We start from the raw sequence: 17,101 nt of genomic DNA, 5'->3' as shown, positions 1-17,101 counted from the left end.
AGGACTGGCTTATGTTGGGGTCCTTCCCTGCTCCCATTTTCTTCCCTGGGCTCATCGCCGGGGATGTGGACGGGCTCTGGTTGTACAAAGCCAGCGTCTCCCTTCCCAGCCCCACGCGCGGGAGCCGGGGCTGTCTCAGCATCCCAAGCAGCTGTCCCCAGGACCATTTTTCTCTGCATCTTCATCTTCCATCAGCCAAATCCCAGACTTCCCCAAAAAGATGCTCTTCGGGCAGCATCTCGGAGCCTGTGTTGCCATCTGAATATTACCACGTGCTGGTATTTCCCTCTCCCCCTCGGCTCGAACGGGCCCCTGAGCCCGTTAGATGAGTTGTCAAGTGACAGACGATAGCAAATTGCATTTTCAGGCCTTTATTGAGCATAATTGCTTGACAGGAACCATCCTGAATAATTCAATCGCAGTCTAAGTTGGCTTTAATTTGGGGACGTGACGAGGCTCTGCAAACTTAACCAGCCCTGGTTTATTTGCTGCTCCTCTAACTCCCTCTCACTGATGTTTGAACCACTTTAGCATAAGTAAATGAAGATTAGAAACCTAATTGCTGCTAGGGAGAGATGTTACTTTAATTGTGGGGGTGTGTAAGAAGGTGCTTTTATTTCTTAAAATGTGCATACGTGCATATGCATAAAAGTGGAGGAGAGCAGGAGCAGGGGGGTGAGTTTGACCTCTGGGGTCGCTCTGGATGCATCTCCTGGTGATGCTTTTGGGGCATTTTTTGTGCCGTGTGGTCGCATCTCAATCTAAGATGTTTTGCACGAAGTAGGGATGAGGCAGGATCACCCACATCTGCTTTTGACGCTGAGGCCAAGCGGGACGAGTGAGCCAGGGCAGGCTGAGCCCTCGTTTGTGCTACTTGTCCCCTGCACCGGGCAGGTTGGGGTCCTCTGGGTGTGATGCTGCATCATCCTCATCCCAAAGGATGCTCCGTGGCTGCTCGCCCTCTGCCTCCTCTGCATCCCACCTCTTCTCTTGCTAACACAAACCAGCTTCTTCATCCCACCCCAGCGAAGTCCTCTGCTGCCCGTCCTCCCCATCCCACCCCTTCCCTCCTCATCCTCTGCGCGTGTGTGCACGTGTGCCATAAACATTGCACTAAAGTCTCAGAGACTCTCTGAGTTTTCACCGATGCCTTCACCTGCCGTGGGCCCGGGGTCTGTGGGAGGGAGGACAACCCCATTGCCAGAGGTCTCAGCTGCCGGGGAGGCATGGGGAGGTCACACCATGAAATCACCCGTCCCCAAACCACGTTCAGATGGAGCAATCACTGTAGAAAGGTGGTGTCCTTGTCGCTTGGTGGTTTTAGTTTCTAAGTAGGTGTGAACTTTCCAGGAGAACAGTAGCAAGTGGAACGTGTTGGGAGGATGAAGGAGGTGATACTGTGGGTGATGCTCAGCACCAGGGGTGGCAAAGAAATGGTAGACGTTGTGCAGATTTATGGTTTAAGGTACAACGTCCATCTTGAAAGACTTGTGGGTTTGCTCTCTGTGCCCCAAGCCCTCTGCTTGCCTGGAAAGTCTCACCTTCACTCTCTACAACTGCCTGAAAGGAGGTTGTAGCATGGAGGGTGTTGGTCTCTTCTCCCAAGTAGCCAGTGATAAGACAAGAGGAAATGGCCTCAAGTTACGCCAGGGGAGGTTGAGGTTGGATCTGGGGAACAATTTCTTCCCCAAAGGGCTGTGGGGCATTGGAACAGGCTGCCCAGGGCAGTGGTGGAGTCACCATCCCTGGAAGGGTTGGGCAGATGGAGATGAGGTTCTCAGGGACATGGGGCAGTGCCAGGGCTGGGGAATGATTGGACTCGATGATCTTGAGGGTCTCTTCCAACAAAAATGATTCTATGATTCTACCTTGACCTATACCCCCATGGAGGCTCGCCAGCTGTTGGCAGACACCTGCTCTTTTTTTATCAGATGAGACTCAAGGAAACAAGTGAACCGATGAACCTGTTGGTTTCGTGACCCCACAGTGTCAGGTCCTCACCAGGAGCACAGGGCTCTCTCCATCAGCCTTGGCCAAGTGTTGCTGCCGTGGTTTTTGGGCATCTGAAAGGAGCCAAGTGCTCCTAGAGCCAACAAATCTCGCCAACTCTTCCCTCATCTCCCTCCTCCTTCTCCCCCCGTTTCCTCACCATAACGTCTCAGCCAGGCTACAAGCAGAGCCGTCGCACAATAATATCGATGGAAAAATAGCTGCCCTGTATTTATCATAAATTAGCTCAGAGGAGCAGCTCCTTCCCTTCCATTCAGCGCAGCAACGGTTGTTTATGCAGCCGTGTTATTTGCATCATGCCTTCTTATTTTTGAAAGTCTTAATTATTAAAAAAAAGCAAACCAACAAATCTTACTTTTTATTTTTATTTTTTTTTCTTTGTTTTTTTGACTCCAGCTTTGTGAGTTTTTTTCTTTTCCCTAGTTTAAAAATATCCAGCCCTTCAGCAGGGAGAGAATGTGGGAGAAGCTCTCCACAATGCCCTCTAATAGGAGATCCGAAGGAGCGAGAAGGTCCATCCGGCGGCTCAGTTTAGCTGCGGGAGCCAGAGGAGACACAGGGGCTATTTCCAGCTGCGCCGTGCGAGAGTGGAGCTGCTTTTAGCCTGCTGGTGTTTTGAGCAGCAGCTTGAGATGTAGAGAACCATCCCCAACCCTGGGTAGATGTGCTGGTGAGGGGCTGGAGCACAAGTGTGATGGGAGCGGCTGAGGGAGCTGGGGGTTCAGCTGGAGAACAGGAGCTGAGGGGAGACCTTCTGATCTCTGACCTGCCTGAAAGGAGCTTGGAGCCAGGGGCGGTCGGGCTCTGCTCCCCAGGAACAAGCGCCAGGACCAGAGGAAACGGCCTCAAGTTGTGCCAGGGGAGGTTGAGGTTGGATGTGGGGAACAATTTCTTCCCCCAAGGGCTGTGGGGCATTGGAACAGGCTGCCCAGGGCAGTGCTGGAGTCACCATCCCTGGAGGGGTTGGACAGACGGAGATGAGGTTCTCAGGGACATGGGTCAGTGCCAGGGGTGGGGGAACGGTTGGACTTGATGATCTTGAGGGGCTTTTCCAACCAAAATGGTTCCATTATTCTACATCCCCGGGTTCCGGCAGCGGAGCAGCCCCAGCCATGCTCTCCTGGCCCCATCCTCCAGCTCTCAGCTGCTCCATCCTTTCAGTCACCCTCCGAGGCTCTTCCCCGAGCTTCCCAGCCTCCGACCTTGCTGCTGCCTGCAGGTTTTTTTTTTCCAGCATTTCAACGCTGTGTGGGGCTGGGCGGTGATGGAAAGACTGGTGCTGCACAGCCCCATAGCACCATGTCCTCCTTTGGCTGCTAAATTATATCCCGTGGTCCTGCTTCTTCTGCTTCTCCCCACCTTTCCCCGCAAATTACCCAAATCCTCGCTGAGCCGCAACCAGCCGGGTGGTTCCCATGGGTGATGAGGTTTGACCCGGTACTTGACCACGGCAGGACCCAAGATGAGCAGGTTCCACTGGGTTTAGGACAGAAATGAATGTCCTGGAGGTGGAGGAGCTGCCCAACCTTTGGTAGATGCCATGGAAGGGTCGGTGCCTACTTGGGCTCTTTGGCCATGCCAAGGTGAAGGGAGATGTCTTGATGATGCCGTCTGCATCCCCCGAGTGCCACGGGGAGCCCTGGGTTGAGCCCACCATCGGCTGGCACTCCACTGGGCACCTTTGCTTTCCTTCCTCCTTTCTTCACCACTTATTTATTTTATTTTATTTTTTTTTATTTTTGCCAATAGCGATTCTTCGGGAAGCTTGGTCAGCTGCAAAAGCCTTCTTAATTTCTGGTCCCTGTAAAGTATGCTGTTACATTTTCTTGTACATAAGGTATATATAAATATATATACATATCTCTATATGTATGTATATAGATATATACATATATAATGAGCTCTAAATCCTGTACAGTTTCAAACTGAACTCAGTGGCCTGCTTTGTTTTCTCTGTGTTAGTTCTGACTGTTGCAGAATGAGCTGACTTTCATTTCCCTTTTCCTCTTTCCCTTTTCTTTTTATAAATATATACATAAAGATATATATATATATATTTTGTTGTCGTTGTTGCAAAACTCTTGTCACTGGAAAAGAACAGTTGATTCTGGTGCAAAAAAAAAAAAAATCACCCGTGAACCAACAAAAAAAAAAATCTCTGAGAAAGGCACGATGGATCTCCCCGATGTAAATTTGTACAGTAACATTTATAACGTTTTCTACACTTGAAGAAAGTATTTATAATTTCAGCTGTCTGACTGGGTGCGAAGCTCTGTGACCTGCAGAAACGGATCGCCATTTGTTCCTGTGGTTTCTCGTGCAGTGTTTGGTGAGGTGACAGTGTATGAATTATTTATGCCAATAAAAAAAAAGAAAAAAGAAAAAAAAAACCCACGCCAAAAAACCCTCACCTTTGAAAACCGTTGCACCCCTGTGCTGCTCTGTGTCCCTTGCCCTCTCCTTGCTCTGCATCCTCGTGACGGGGAATATTTGTCCATGGGGGGGTCTGGACCACTCTCCTCCATCAGCATCTCATCCAGGGATGCTCAGGGGAAGACACGGCGCTGCTGAACCCCCTTTGTTTCTCTCTCCACGGTGTCAGCCCTTTGGGGACAATAATTCACATTTGGGTGGGAGACGTGGCAGCTGAAAACACGGCAACTGGGAAAATTATGGGGTAGTCAGAGGATAAATCTCTGCTGGGCGAAGGGGTTGGTGCTGGGGTGGGCTGGGGGGATGCTCCTCTGCAGCCGGGTCCCCGCGGGGACGGCTGAGCCCCGTGATGAAGCACTGGAGGTTCCTCGCATCTGCCGCTCTATTTGTTTGCTTCTCTCATGCTGTTTTACTGGGGGGGGGGGGCACCATAAATCTGTAAAACAGCCCATTGGGAAGCAGCAGCCGTGGCGTTCGCTTGTGATACCCAATGGCAGGAGATGGAGAAGAAAGTTGGGGAAGGTTCATGGCGCTTCCCCCTGCCTCCCTTCCCTCCTCGCTATCACTTGAAAGGTAAAATAATGATGGCTCGCCATTAATAAACCATGAACACTCAACACTTCTCCTGTCGAGGGCTTTTCATCTTCCAAAGCCTGCAGGAGCCGGGGAGCAATTAGATCAGGCTCATCCCGAGCAGGGAGCAGCGGCGGGGCCGGCCGGGGGGATTTTCCTGGGAGGGATGGGGAAGGCGAGGCCGGATGGAATGGGGTTGCTGTGATGGGGCATGGAGCTCCCAGAGCAGCCAGAAACAGGGGATTTGGGGGTAAAGAGATGCCCTCACCACACGGGACTTTTCCAGCCCCCCACTGCCTTGCAAGCTAAATGGAACGATGGCTACATCACGGTGTCACCATCTCTTCATACGTGCAATAAACAGGGGGTTAAACTCTGCTGGTGGTTGCCTGGGTGCAAATCTGGAAGGCTCCCACTAGTTTGGAGTGTAACGGGTTAGCACTGGTTGTTCCAGTGCTCGAGGGACAGAACTGCTAGATGAAACGATGGTGGCAGTGCCAAGTCCCCGCTGAGCCCAGCTCAGGGATGCTGAACCCAGCGCAGGGATGCTGAACCCAGCGCAGGGATGCTGAGCTCACTCCTGCCTTTGTGGCTAATGAGATGCCAGCACCAGGCTGAGGATAAATGTGCAATATGTCCCCAAAACAGCCTGAACAATGGCTGTGGTGGATTACAGGCTCCTCTGAATACATATCTGCATATATATATATGTGTGTGTGTGTATGGGAGAGCCACATGAATACGTACACGTGTCTGTAATCTCCTTCTTGCGGGTGATGAATCACGAGCCATTAATATTTCACAGGGAAAGAATAAACGCGGGGATTGAAAGAGGAGCTGAACCCCCAGGACGTCATCTCCAGCCCTCCTGCCGCTGCTCCCGGGAGGGCCCATGGTGACTCAGGGGGGCTTTGCTCCCTGCCGGGGCTGGGTGCCGGTGGCATCGGCACAACCGGGGTGCAGCCAGCCTGGCTGGTGTGCAGGGGTATGGTCACCAAGCGGGGCGGTTTGCTTTGGGCTAGTGACTCTTTTGGGGTCAATAGTGTTGGTGGAGAAGAAGAGCGGGGAGCATCTGTGTTTTCACTGGGGTGCTGGCTGAAGAGCTGTCCCCACGTGTCCCGGGTACTTCTTGGGTGACCCACCCTTTCTCTGGACACATGGGGTTTTGTACACATATATCTTAAGGGAATTGTAGAATAGTTTGTGTTGAAGGGCCCTTCCCAGCTCCCCCAGTGCCCCCCCTGCCATGAGCAGGGACATCTGCACCAGCTCAGGTTGCTCAGAGCCCCGTCCAGCCTGGCCTGGGATGTCTCCAGGGATGGTTCAGCCACCACCTCTCTGGCCAACCTGGGCCAGTGTTTCTCATAATAAAAAATTTCTTCCTCATATCCGGCCTGAATCTCCCTCCTTCAGTTTAAAACCATCACCCCTTGTCCTATTGCAACAGTTCCCTGTCTGCTCCTAAAATAAAGCACATGCTGAAGCTTTTTATTGAGTTGAACTTAAAAAATAATCAGATATGTGAGCACCAAGCTGCAGCACCCAGCTGTTAGAGCTGCATGCTGGCCATGAGCCGCTGCTGGCCCTGGGGACCATGGGGACCTCAGGGATGGCTCCAGGCCGGGTCGGCTGCCGGCAGGTTTGGGTTCCCCTCTCCGCTGTGCACCAGCAGAACTGGGTGACAAAAACCCTGGCAGGGAGCCGAGCCCTGAGCCTGGGGGGTGAGAACCGGTGGTGGCCCCAGCCAGTGCTCTCACCCATCCCAGCAACGCACCGGCAGGTCCTGGGGTGGGGTTGCAGAGCAGGAAAAACGCTGCCAATTAATGCAGCCAGAGTCAGGATGGGGCTAGTGGGGGTTTTGCATCGCTGGCCTGGACCATCCTGCTGGTGCCGGTCCCTCCCAGGCTGGTGCTGCCCTGGCACAGGGGGGCTGTGGCAGTGCCCCACAATGGGGTATTGTTCAGCTCCTGTAATTTATGTTTCCTCCCCAGGCTCGCCTGGGCTTTCTCAGGAGCCTTGACGAGCCCTGGCTGCTGCAGCACAGGGCTGGTCCCTTCCAGGGGGTGAGCTGAGCCTCCCACGGCCACCCCAGCAGGGACTTGGGGGGGTCCCGCCTGGGTGACGCACATGTGGGCACAGGCTGGGGAATAAAGCCCAGCTCCAGCCCTTCGTTAGGGCTTGATTAGCTCATCAAGGGCTGTCCTGCCCCAGGAGCAGGACACACTGGGACAGCCCAAGCCTGCTCCATCCCAGATGTCCCCGAGAGCATCCCGGGGGCTGTGGGGAGCCCTGGGCAGGCGGCTAACGATGCACAGACTGATTAGCTGTTTCTGCCATGGCCACCCACCCTTTAACAGGATTGCTGCTCTTAGCTGGAGCAGAGCTGATCCCGCTTTGCAGAAAGACCCAGCTTGTTAGCAGGATTAACGCCAGCCAGGGCTATAAAGGAGCTGCCCAGCTTCCTTGCTGTGCTTTGCCCTGGGCTTTCCATCCTCCCTGCCCAGCTTCTGGGGAAGGGGCTGCCCCAGCCACACAGTCCCTGCTGTCCTGTTACTCAGCAGATTCCCTTTCCTCACCTCTATTTTTATGCTGCTCTCTGGGGCAGAAACCTGAGCCGCTGCCTTGCCCTGTGCCCAGAGACACGACGTGAGCTCCCGCCTGGCTCCCAGCACAGGACCTTTTCCTCCTGGCAGCGCTGAGAAGGAGCAGCGATTCCCAGTTCTCAGCTTTTTTGCCCTAAACTTTGCACCTGCAGCTTCCCCTGAGGGCTAAAGAGCCACATCCACAGCAGCACCAGGTAGAAAAACCGGCTGAAGGCTTTCCCGTGCTTTGCAGCTACTTATTTTGTGTTTTACCGGGACAGGGTGGCTTTCTGTGGCTGTGCTGCAAATCCTGGACCTGGGTGGGTGTCAGGGCACCCCCTTGCTGTTGGGTGCCCTGTGAGGTCCCCATGGTGTAGAAGTGGGACCACAGTGTTGAAGGTCCCCCCGGAAAACAAGCCTGCAGCTCTGAGTTTGTGCCCGGGCACCGGGGGGGCTGCGCTCACCTGGGTGGGATTTGGGCAGCTGACACCTAGAGAGCTGGAGGAGAAATCATCCTGCTGGGGCACACGGTGACGTTTTTGGACATGTCAGGGTGCTGGGCATCACTGCAGGTCTCCACGGGGTATGTGGAAGACCCTGTGCCCCCCATCCTAGGGGCAGCCATGGGACAGGGATGCTCTGTGGTACCTGGTAACACCATGGCCCCATTTCCAGCTGGTAGAGAGAAACGGCCCAACCACCTGGTACCATGGGTGAGCCTTCGCCCTCTCCTCCCTTCCTCCTCTGCCAGCAGCCCCATTTTTTGACCTTGAGCATGAAAGCGAGTGTTTCTGCCCACATCACCTCCTGCACAGCTATGGCAGGGGAATGCCTGGGACAGGGATGTTTTTATACTAGATCATGCAGCAACTCTAGAAGCTCATGGGCTGTTCAGGTGAGATGTGAGGAAGAAATTGTTGGCCCTGAGGGTGGGGAGAGCCTGGCCCAGGTTGGCCAGAGAGGTGGTGGCTGAACCATCCCTGGAGACATCCCAGGCCAGGCTGGACGGGGCTCTGAGCAACCTGAGCTGGTGCAGATGTCCCTGCTCATGGCAGGGGGGGCACTGGGGGAGCTGGGAAGGGCCCTGCAACCCTAAGTATTCTATGATTCTGTGAGGGGATTTGTAAAGGTCTCTTAGAAAATCATGCTCCATAAATACCTTTTTGTCTTGGGGGCTTTTGCAGCACTGGGTTTGCTGGCTGCTGTGGCCTCAGGTACCTGGGGATGCCCCAAGCTTGGGGACCATCTGTCCCTCTGTGGCTGCTGGCACCATCGAGCTGATGTTGCAGCACCAGGCTCTGGTGGCCTTGGCTGCTAACCCGTGATGGGGAGGGATGTGGGAGGGGACGGTCACCCCCAGGCTTGTGGATGATACGATTTGAGCAGCGCCACCGCGGCGGCCGAGCCCCGGGTTGGGTTTCACCCGCTGCCGGCTATTTTCAGGCCTGCAAATCCCATGAGTGATAACGCTTGCAACTGCGTGTGTGTGGGAAAGTCGCCCTCTGAGCAGCAGGTCTTTCCTCAGCCTGGCTGTGCTGCTTGCTTTGTTGGAATCTAATTAATGTTTTCTTCTTTTCAGCTGCTTGCTCCATGCAACCCCTTTTCCACCATCCTGGGTGGGGACGGCTCCTTGCTTACCCGCTGCACGAGGTGGAATTTGCTGCTCAAATTAGCCCGTAGCATCCTACCCTATGGTGACCGGTCCCTTTTCCCTACCCGGAGCCCCAAAAACCCAACACGTTCGGCTGCTTCTGAGTTCATTTTGCATTTGCAGCAGTGTATCCACACTGGTGCCTTGGCTCTGCATTGGTTCTGTAGCCTACATGTCGTGATTCCCACTTGCTCCCCACATCCATAGGGATGGGGGGAAGGCTCTGGGCAGTCATGGTGCTGGGAAGGAGAAGGTTTTGACCTTGGGGATCTCTTGTTCTGCAGCTGGGCAAATGCTCTTGGTGGTTTCCCCCAGGTCCTGCCCCTGGGCTTGTCTTGGAGCAAACCTGCCTTGGGTGCTGGGAAGAAAATAAATTGCCCCATTATGTGCATTTTCTCCCACACCTTAAATACAATGCACCTGGCAGGAGAAGGGCCCCGGGGTGCTGCTTGCCCACACCTGGTGGGTGCAGGCTCAGCCTCCCGGTGAGCACCGTGGGACTGTTTTTCCCAGGGGAACAACACAGGGAGCATCCCTGGACCTAGTGGTGAGCGAGGTGACACGGTGATGGTTCGATACCCTGGGCTGGGGGTGATGCTGGATGGGGCTCTGCGGTGGGGATGTGCGCTGGGGTGTCTGTTGTGCTTTTTAAGGGGGGGACTTTGGGGGATGAATGGCTGGGGAGGTCATGTTCAGCTCCTAAAGGAGCAGATGAAGGGTAATGAAACTGGTCTGGAGCACAAGTGTGATGGGAGCGGCTGAGGGAGCTGGGGGTTCAGCTGGAGAACGGGAGTGAGGGGAGACCTTCTGATCTCTGACCTGCCTGAAAGGAGCTTGAAGCCAGGGGGGGGTCGGGCTCTGCTCCCCAGGAACAAGCGCCAGGACCAGAGGAAACGGCCTCAAGTTGCGCCAGGGGAGGTTGAGGTTGGATCTGGGGAACAATTTCTTCCCCAAAGGGCTGTGGGGCATTGGAACAGGCTGCCCAGGGCAGTGCTGGAGTCACCATCCCTGGAGGGGTTGGACAGACGGAGATGAGGTTCTCAGGGACATGGGGCAGTGCCAGGGGTGGGGAAGGGTTGGACTCGATTTTGAAGGGCTTTCCAATCAAAATGGTTCTATAAAAACTGTTGCAGAGGCTCAAAACCCTCTTGCCTGTGGAAATAAAGTGGGGAAAGCAAAGGGTTTGCCTGCAAATGTTTGGGAGGCTGATAAAATAGCAACTGCCACAGCAGGAGCTGCTGCTCGTGCTGCATCCCTCCAGAGCTCCCCCTGTGCTGCTGGAGATGTCCAAGCCACTTCTCTCCATGTCTTTAGTCAATTATAAAAATTTCCTGTAAACGGGTGCACAGCACCATTTTCACCTGCCTCCTACCTTGTTTCTGTGAAGCCGGTTGATGTGCAGGGATGGATCCTGCTTCTCCTGGGAAGCTGGAGCTGGGGATGTAAAGGCAGAATCACTGAACTGTCCCGATGCCTCTGCTGCAAGGCGATCACTTGGAAGTATTTTGCATGGAGACTTTTTGGTAAAATGTCCCTGGTGCAGAGCAAAGGGGACTTACCAGCTTTGGAGGAGGAAAACGTCAGGTTAAATTGCTCACAGTCGAATCAAAGTAGGGCTTTGCAGGTGAACGGTGAGCAATGGGAGGACGTGCGGCAGAACATCCCTGCTCTAGAGAGCAGTATCTGAGTCACCTTGGGATGGGAAGGGCTCGTGTGAAGTGTAGCTGGGACCTGATCACTAGGTGCTGACAGCAAGCACGGCAGGATGTTTTCGAAACTATTTTTATTTTACAAGGTTTGGGTTCCTTGGGGTTGAGCTGAGGCTTCTGGGCAAGAGAGCCGCAGCCATGGTGCAAAGTTAGGGTCAAGTGCAACCCTCCCTGCTCAGGGCTGGAGGGCTCTTGCTTAGGGTTGAAGTCTCTTAAATTTTAAATAAAGGCAAATTTCCTCTGCGCTGGCTGAGCTGGGGAAGCTCAGGAGCGTTGCAGCAGCCGGACCTGATCCTGAATCAAGGTGCAGCTCTCCCATTGCTGGTCAGATGCTGGATGGGGAGATTGGAGGGCAGAGAAGACAATAGTGTCCCTGGTGATAATTTAATCTCGGAGCACTGCTTTAATTAATGTAGCAACTCTTGGATGCATCCTAATTCTCTGGGCACACCTGACTTGGCATCACGCAGGGGCTGGAAGGAGCCCGTGCGCACCTTTCTGCTCTCCCTCACTTTGTAGCTGAGAAAAAAATCAATGCAAAACCCTTCAAGATGCCCGGAAAGACCCGTTATCTCCCGATCGAGCCGGGAAGGTGAAGTTTAAACAAAACCCCACTGCTGCGTCAAGGACGAGAGCTCCTTGCCTGCTCTGCTTGGGCTGGGTTAACAAACTAACTCCTTCCTTATAGACATATGTAATTCCTTTGGTTTAAGGCAAAAAGACCCTTGTTGTGGTGTGGAAACAGCCTTTTCCCTGGGTCTGTGACTTGTTCTGCTTTGCAAAGAGCGTTTTGCAGAGGGGAAGGTCCTGGTCCCTGTCCACATGTCCCCAGGAGGAGGGGACACCCCACTGCAGCCTGTTTCTACAGCACCCAGGGTCTGCTGGGCTTTCTCCTTCTTATTTTTCTTCCCCATTGATTGTGTGTTTTGAACCTAAATTTGTTGCTTGCTCTCACTCTTACCCTCTTTTCCAACCTTACCAGTTGTTCTGAGGGAGAGACGGACCCTAAACCGCTAAATGCCTGAAAATTGGCTGAAAAGAAACCCTCACAGCTTGTGCCATTAGGCAGCTTCCACCTGGGGAGGTTAAAAGTTATTGAATAACCAAACTCCTCCGTCAGCTGCCGGGGAGACTCCGCGGGTATTTGGGTCACGTAAAACCAGGAGCAATGTCTCCCCTGTCCCAACCCTGGGGAGCCCAAGGGGACACCCTGGTTGGGGTGATGGGCAGCGTGAGTCCCGGGAGGTGTTGGCCATGGCCTGGGGAGGGGACGGGGACACCGGTGGGCCCCGCTGAGGGCGAATGCCACCGTGGGAAGCCGGTTGTGGCCGCGCAGCCGGCTCGGCACCGTGCACGCAGCCCCCCCGCAGCTCCCCCTGTCCCCTCCCTGCCCGCTCCGCCGCCAGCAAAGCCCTTCGAACGGCTCCGGAGCGATGGAGTCGGTCTGTGCCTTTTGTTTGCTCTTGCTTTTGGGGCTGAAATCCCGTGGCGGGGGCAGTGGGGGCCTCGGCCAAGCGGCATCTGCGGCGGGGGCGAGCGGGGCGCGATGCCCGGAGCTCTGCGGACACAAGTAAGGATGGGGACACCTGGGGGGTGGCGGGGGGGAGAATGGGAGTGGCTCTGAGTGGTTGGGGGGGTGAACGTCTTTGGGTCCCACCCAGCTGGGAGGTTTCCAAGCATGGGGACGCCGTGGTTTGTTCAGGATGGGATTGCGGGGGTCAGCTTGTCCCCACCTCCCCATCCCCTGATGTTCCCTTAGCCCAGGAGGGGTCACTTCTTGTCTCCAACTCTCCACGTGCATCACTTGTTACATCCCTTCTCCCAAGGATCAAGCGCCAGGACCAGAGGAAACGGCCTCAATTTTCCCCAGGGGAGGTTGAGGTTGGATGTGGGGAACAATTTCTTCTCCAAGGGCTGTGGGGCATTGGAACAGGCTGCCCAGGGCAGTGGTGGAGTCACCATCCCTGGAGGGGTTGGACAGAGATGAGGTTCTCAGGGACATGGGGCAGTGCCAGGGCTGGGGGAACGGTTGGACTCTTGATCTTGAGGGGCTTTTCCAACCAAAATCATTCTATGTTTGGCCTTTGCAGGGTGGGTGGGGGCCGGTGCCGTTGTCACCATCCCTTTGGCTGGAGCAGGAGGTCAGCAGCTCCCTCCCGGCTCAGCGGGTCGGTGGGTTGGGGTCTGCAGGACCATTTTATACGCTGGAAGCCGAAAAATCCTCCCCACGTGCATCTTTTGGGACCTTTAGCTTCTCCTTCATGCCACGGGCTGGTGAGGTGTGCTCTGCCTTGATCAACCGTGGCAAATTTTCGGCACACGGGCAAAGTGACGTGGGGCACAGAGGGGCGGCCGTGGGGTCTGGGGAAGGGAGGAAGAAAAGCGGCTGGGGGCTGGGGGGGAGCCCCCCCAGCCTGTGCAGCAGCTTCTGTGGGGAGGCGTGAGCTCCTTCCCCCATCCAGCAAGAACCTCATCCTGCAAACCGCCTTGGCACGCAGCTGCTCCGGCTTCCTGGGAAGTCCTATTGATGCCAAAGCAATTCTGAGCCGGGGCGGGGGGGAGGAATGACTGAAGTTATCCGGGGCTGCGTGCGGCTGCAGATGCGGGGCCCTTACCCACCCCCCCACACACTTCTCCTTGATTTTTGGGGAGGGATTCAGAGACTGTGATCAAAAGCTGGAGCCGTCGTCCATCTGCTTCTGACAACCTGAGCGCTCGCTGGCAGCTTCTGAATTCAGAGCGTTGAATTCCTCAATAATTAGAGGGGGATTTTTTTTTGGGAAAAAAAAAAAAAATCCATCTGGGCTTTTTCATGATGGGAATGAAAAGCCAAGGTGGGTGTGGGAGTGGGGCAGGTGGATTTTCAGCCTTAGCAACCCAAATCTTGAAACATTACATCAACACCGAAGAGGTGTAATTAAGTAGGAAACAAATGAGCCCAGCTAATCTGTTTTGCTTGTTTGAGCTTAGCGGAGTGCAGAAAACAAACAGAGGCTGAATGATGAATGAGACTCTTTTTTTTTTTTTTAAAGGGTTTTTCTTTCTTTCAGGCCCTGGCGGGTGTTGGGATGTGGGTCAGGAAACTCAGCCGCTCTCCCCCGCGGCTCAGAGGCCACCGGGCTGTGGCAGCTGAGGCCGTGTGCCGGCGCTCGCCGTTTGCCCGTTTCTTGCTTTAATTGGCTGCTTTGCTTAGCCGGTTCCCTTGGACACGTTCCCGGAGGGATGGCGATGGATCTCCACGCCGCTGTTCCCTGCATGGGGGGGGCATCAAAGCCGTGTCCCCGCGGGTCACCGTGGCCTTTAGCGTGGGCTCCGCCACCATGTCCCCCGCCTCGGCTGCACCCCAGGAGCTTCCGCGCATCCTCGGGAGAATGAGTCCCTGCTCGAGGTTCTCTCTTGGCATAGGTGTTTTGGTTGCCATAGCACAGGGAACCGATGCTGTCGGTGCATCCTTGGGGACCCCACAGCTCCCCATCCCTCCCGCTGCCTCCCCAGCCACCCCATGAGGGACAGGGGGATGTGTCCCCAGCTGTAAAGTCACTGAGGTGGGTGATGTTTCACAGCCCTTTGAACATCCCGAAAGGCTTCGGCAGTTTGGCAGCCTGATCTGGGCGAAGATGTCCCTGCTTACGGCAGGGGGTTGGACTGGATGAGTTTTGAAGGTCCCTTCTAACCCGAACTATTTTACGATTTTGTGGCTGTGCTGCTGCTTCTCAGTGCCCAGCCCTATCCCTGCTGCCTGCATCTTCCCCCTGCTTTGGGGCGGCTGTGGCAGGGAGCAGGGCTGGCTGCAGTTTGTTTGCTCCATGCACTCATGAGCTTTTGGGCTCCGGCGGTGACACGAGGTGCCAGGAGCAGATGGCAACCATCGGCCGGGCTTTCTCTCAAATTCCCGTGGCTCCTGGCACCGTGCTGGGCCACGGCTCCCAGTAACCCCCTCGGTCCCGTACCACTCTCCGGGGAAATAACTGGTTTGGTTTTTCTCTCTTCTTTGAGCACGTTGCATCTAAGCCCCTTCCGTGACCCACTGAGGAGTGTCTTGCTGTGATTTACAGTGTGATGCTCTGTGCCAGGGATCAGACGGGACCTGGCGTGGAAAGGGTTTGTGTCACAGGCAGATGGGGCTGAACCACTTGCCCATCAGCTGGTGTCAGCAAAGACCCTGTTCCCCCCCCACCCTCTGGCCAAACCTTCCAGAAATGTTTTTAAAACCAGAGGAAACGGGCAACTCTCTTGATCCCAGGGAGGGCGGGCGACCACGTGCCATGGGAAGAAACGGGAGCTTGGCTGGGTGGGAGGGGGCATGCGGGGTCCTGGGGGGGGCTGTCGGTAAGTGGGGTCACCCCAGGATGGTGGGTCTGGCCACCGCCGTGCGGGTGCTGAGGTCCTCCCTGACCTGGGGTACAGGTTTTCCCAGGCTGCACTGTGACCCCAAAATATTGGGATGCTCTCAGTGAGCCCCAAATTATTGCATGGCAGAGGTGATGCTCCCAGTGAGCCCCAAGGCATTGCAGGGTGGAGGTGCTCTCTGTGAGCCCCTAAATATTGCAGGGTGGAGAGGATGCTCCCAGTGAGCCCCAAAATATTGCACAGTGGAGGGGATGCTCCCAGTAAGCCCCAAAATATTGCAGGGTGGAGGGGATGCTCCCAGTGTGCTGGTGGTCTCTGTCCTTCTCAGCACCTCCCCAAACCGCCCTTGTGCTTCCTTTGCACCTGCACTTTTGGTCCTGCACCTTTAGGCTGTTCTAAAGCTCTTTGCCGGGGTTGTGTCCCCAGCAGCCCCCTCTTTTCCCCACAGCGGGAGGATGCTGAGCCCTCTCCCAACACGTCTGCCTCTCCCCCATGTGCCTCCAGCCCTGCCCTGGCCTCCCCTCACCCCCCTGCCAGGCACATCACATCTCCTGGCCCCAGAGGGGCTGGGAAATTGGGAAAAGGCCAAAATGAAACAAGTTTTCCCCTCCCCTCCTGGGTGACAATTTCAAGCCTGCAGGAGCTCGGTGCCTGCCAGCCGGCTCCTGCATCCCAGAACCCCCCCTGAGGGGAGCATCAGCCCCTGCCTCCACCAGAACTAGCCCAAGCATTCGCTGTATTATTATTATTGTTATATTTTTTTAAATCTTGTTTTTTCTCTGCGATGAAAAGGTGGGTGCTGTTAATTCGCCAACGCTGCAGTCAGCTGCCTTGTTTCAGACGTGTTGCGGTTCTCTCCGAGTAATAAGAGCATCTCTGGAAGAGAAAATTGAGCAACTCGGTAGCAGGCGGTGTCTTCCTCACCGCGCGAGAGTGTTTATCCTCCTCATTTTGTTTCAGATGCATAAATTTGCCAGACAGCAATGATATCAGCCGCGTCTCGAAGACTTTATCAATTTGCAGTTGTCTCTCCACTGATAGTTTTTTATTGAACTGTCTGAGATGATTTCCAAAGAGAGGACTGCAATTTAAACTATTAAGTAATTTGGGAGAGCAATTAGTGTTAATCTGGAAACTCCCTGTGTTGCTCCCGAATAAATCAACCTCTCCGTGAGAGCCACGCTGAAAGAGCCGGGGCTGATTTATGCAAAGAGGGGGTGGTTTTGTCCGGGAAAACAACAAGGAGCAAGTTTCTTGCCTGGAAAACTTCAACGGGACGGTGTTGTGGTTTGGAGGGTGTTGGGGTCCAGCTGGGGGGATGCAATATATGGCAAGGAACAAGTGCCAGGACCAGAGGAAACAGCCTCAAGTTGCGCTAGGGGAGGTTGAGGTTGGATCTGGGGAACAATTTCTTCCCCAAAGGGCTGTGGGGCATTGGAACAGGCTGCCCAGGGCAGTGCTGGAGTCACCATCCCTGGAGGGGTTGGACAGACGGAGATGAGGTTCTCAGGGACGTGGGGCAGTGCCAGGGCTGGGGGAACGGTTGGACTCAATGAGCTTGCATGGCTTTTTCAACCAAAATGATTCCGTGATTCTATGATACTACAGGAGATTGTGTCAAATGCCTTGCTAAAGTGAAGTTGCATAGCTTGCACTGCTCTGCCTTGATCCACAGAGCCCGTCATCTCGCCCGGGAAGGTGATCTGGTCCATCGGCCATGATTTATGTCTGATAAGTCCCTGCTGGCAGTTCCCAATGCCTCTCTTGTTCCTCGTAGATGGAAACAGCTTCCA

At 54.8% G+C, this 17,101-nt stretch overlaps 1 protein-coding gene across 1 annotated transcript in view; it reads left to right on the top strand.

Annotated features, from left to right (window-relative positions):
* The first annotated feature begins 7,667 nt into the window (after window positions 1-7,667).
* Window positions 7,668-17,101, top strand: part of NOS1 (nitric oxide synthase 1) — an 84,019-nt gene continuing 74,585 nt past the window's right edge. Inside the window, exon 1 of the mRNA XM_065646766.1 lies at window positions 7,668-7,813. The gene's annotated coding sequence lies outside the window, so the exon portion shown is untranslated. The remainder of the gene's footprint in view (window positions 7,814-17,101) is intronic.

Source organism: Caloenas nicobarica, chromosome 16, assembly GCF_036013445.1.
Source record: "Caloenas nicobarica isolate bCalNic1 chromosome 16, bCalNic1.hap1, whole genome shotgun sequence".
Lineage (NCBI taxonomy): Eukaryota > Metazoa > Chordata > Aves > Columbiformes > Columbidae > Caloenas > Caloenas nicobarica.
The sequence above is the reverse complement of the archived record's forward strand: the minus strand, read 5'-3'. Positions and strand labels throughout refer to the sequence as shown.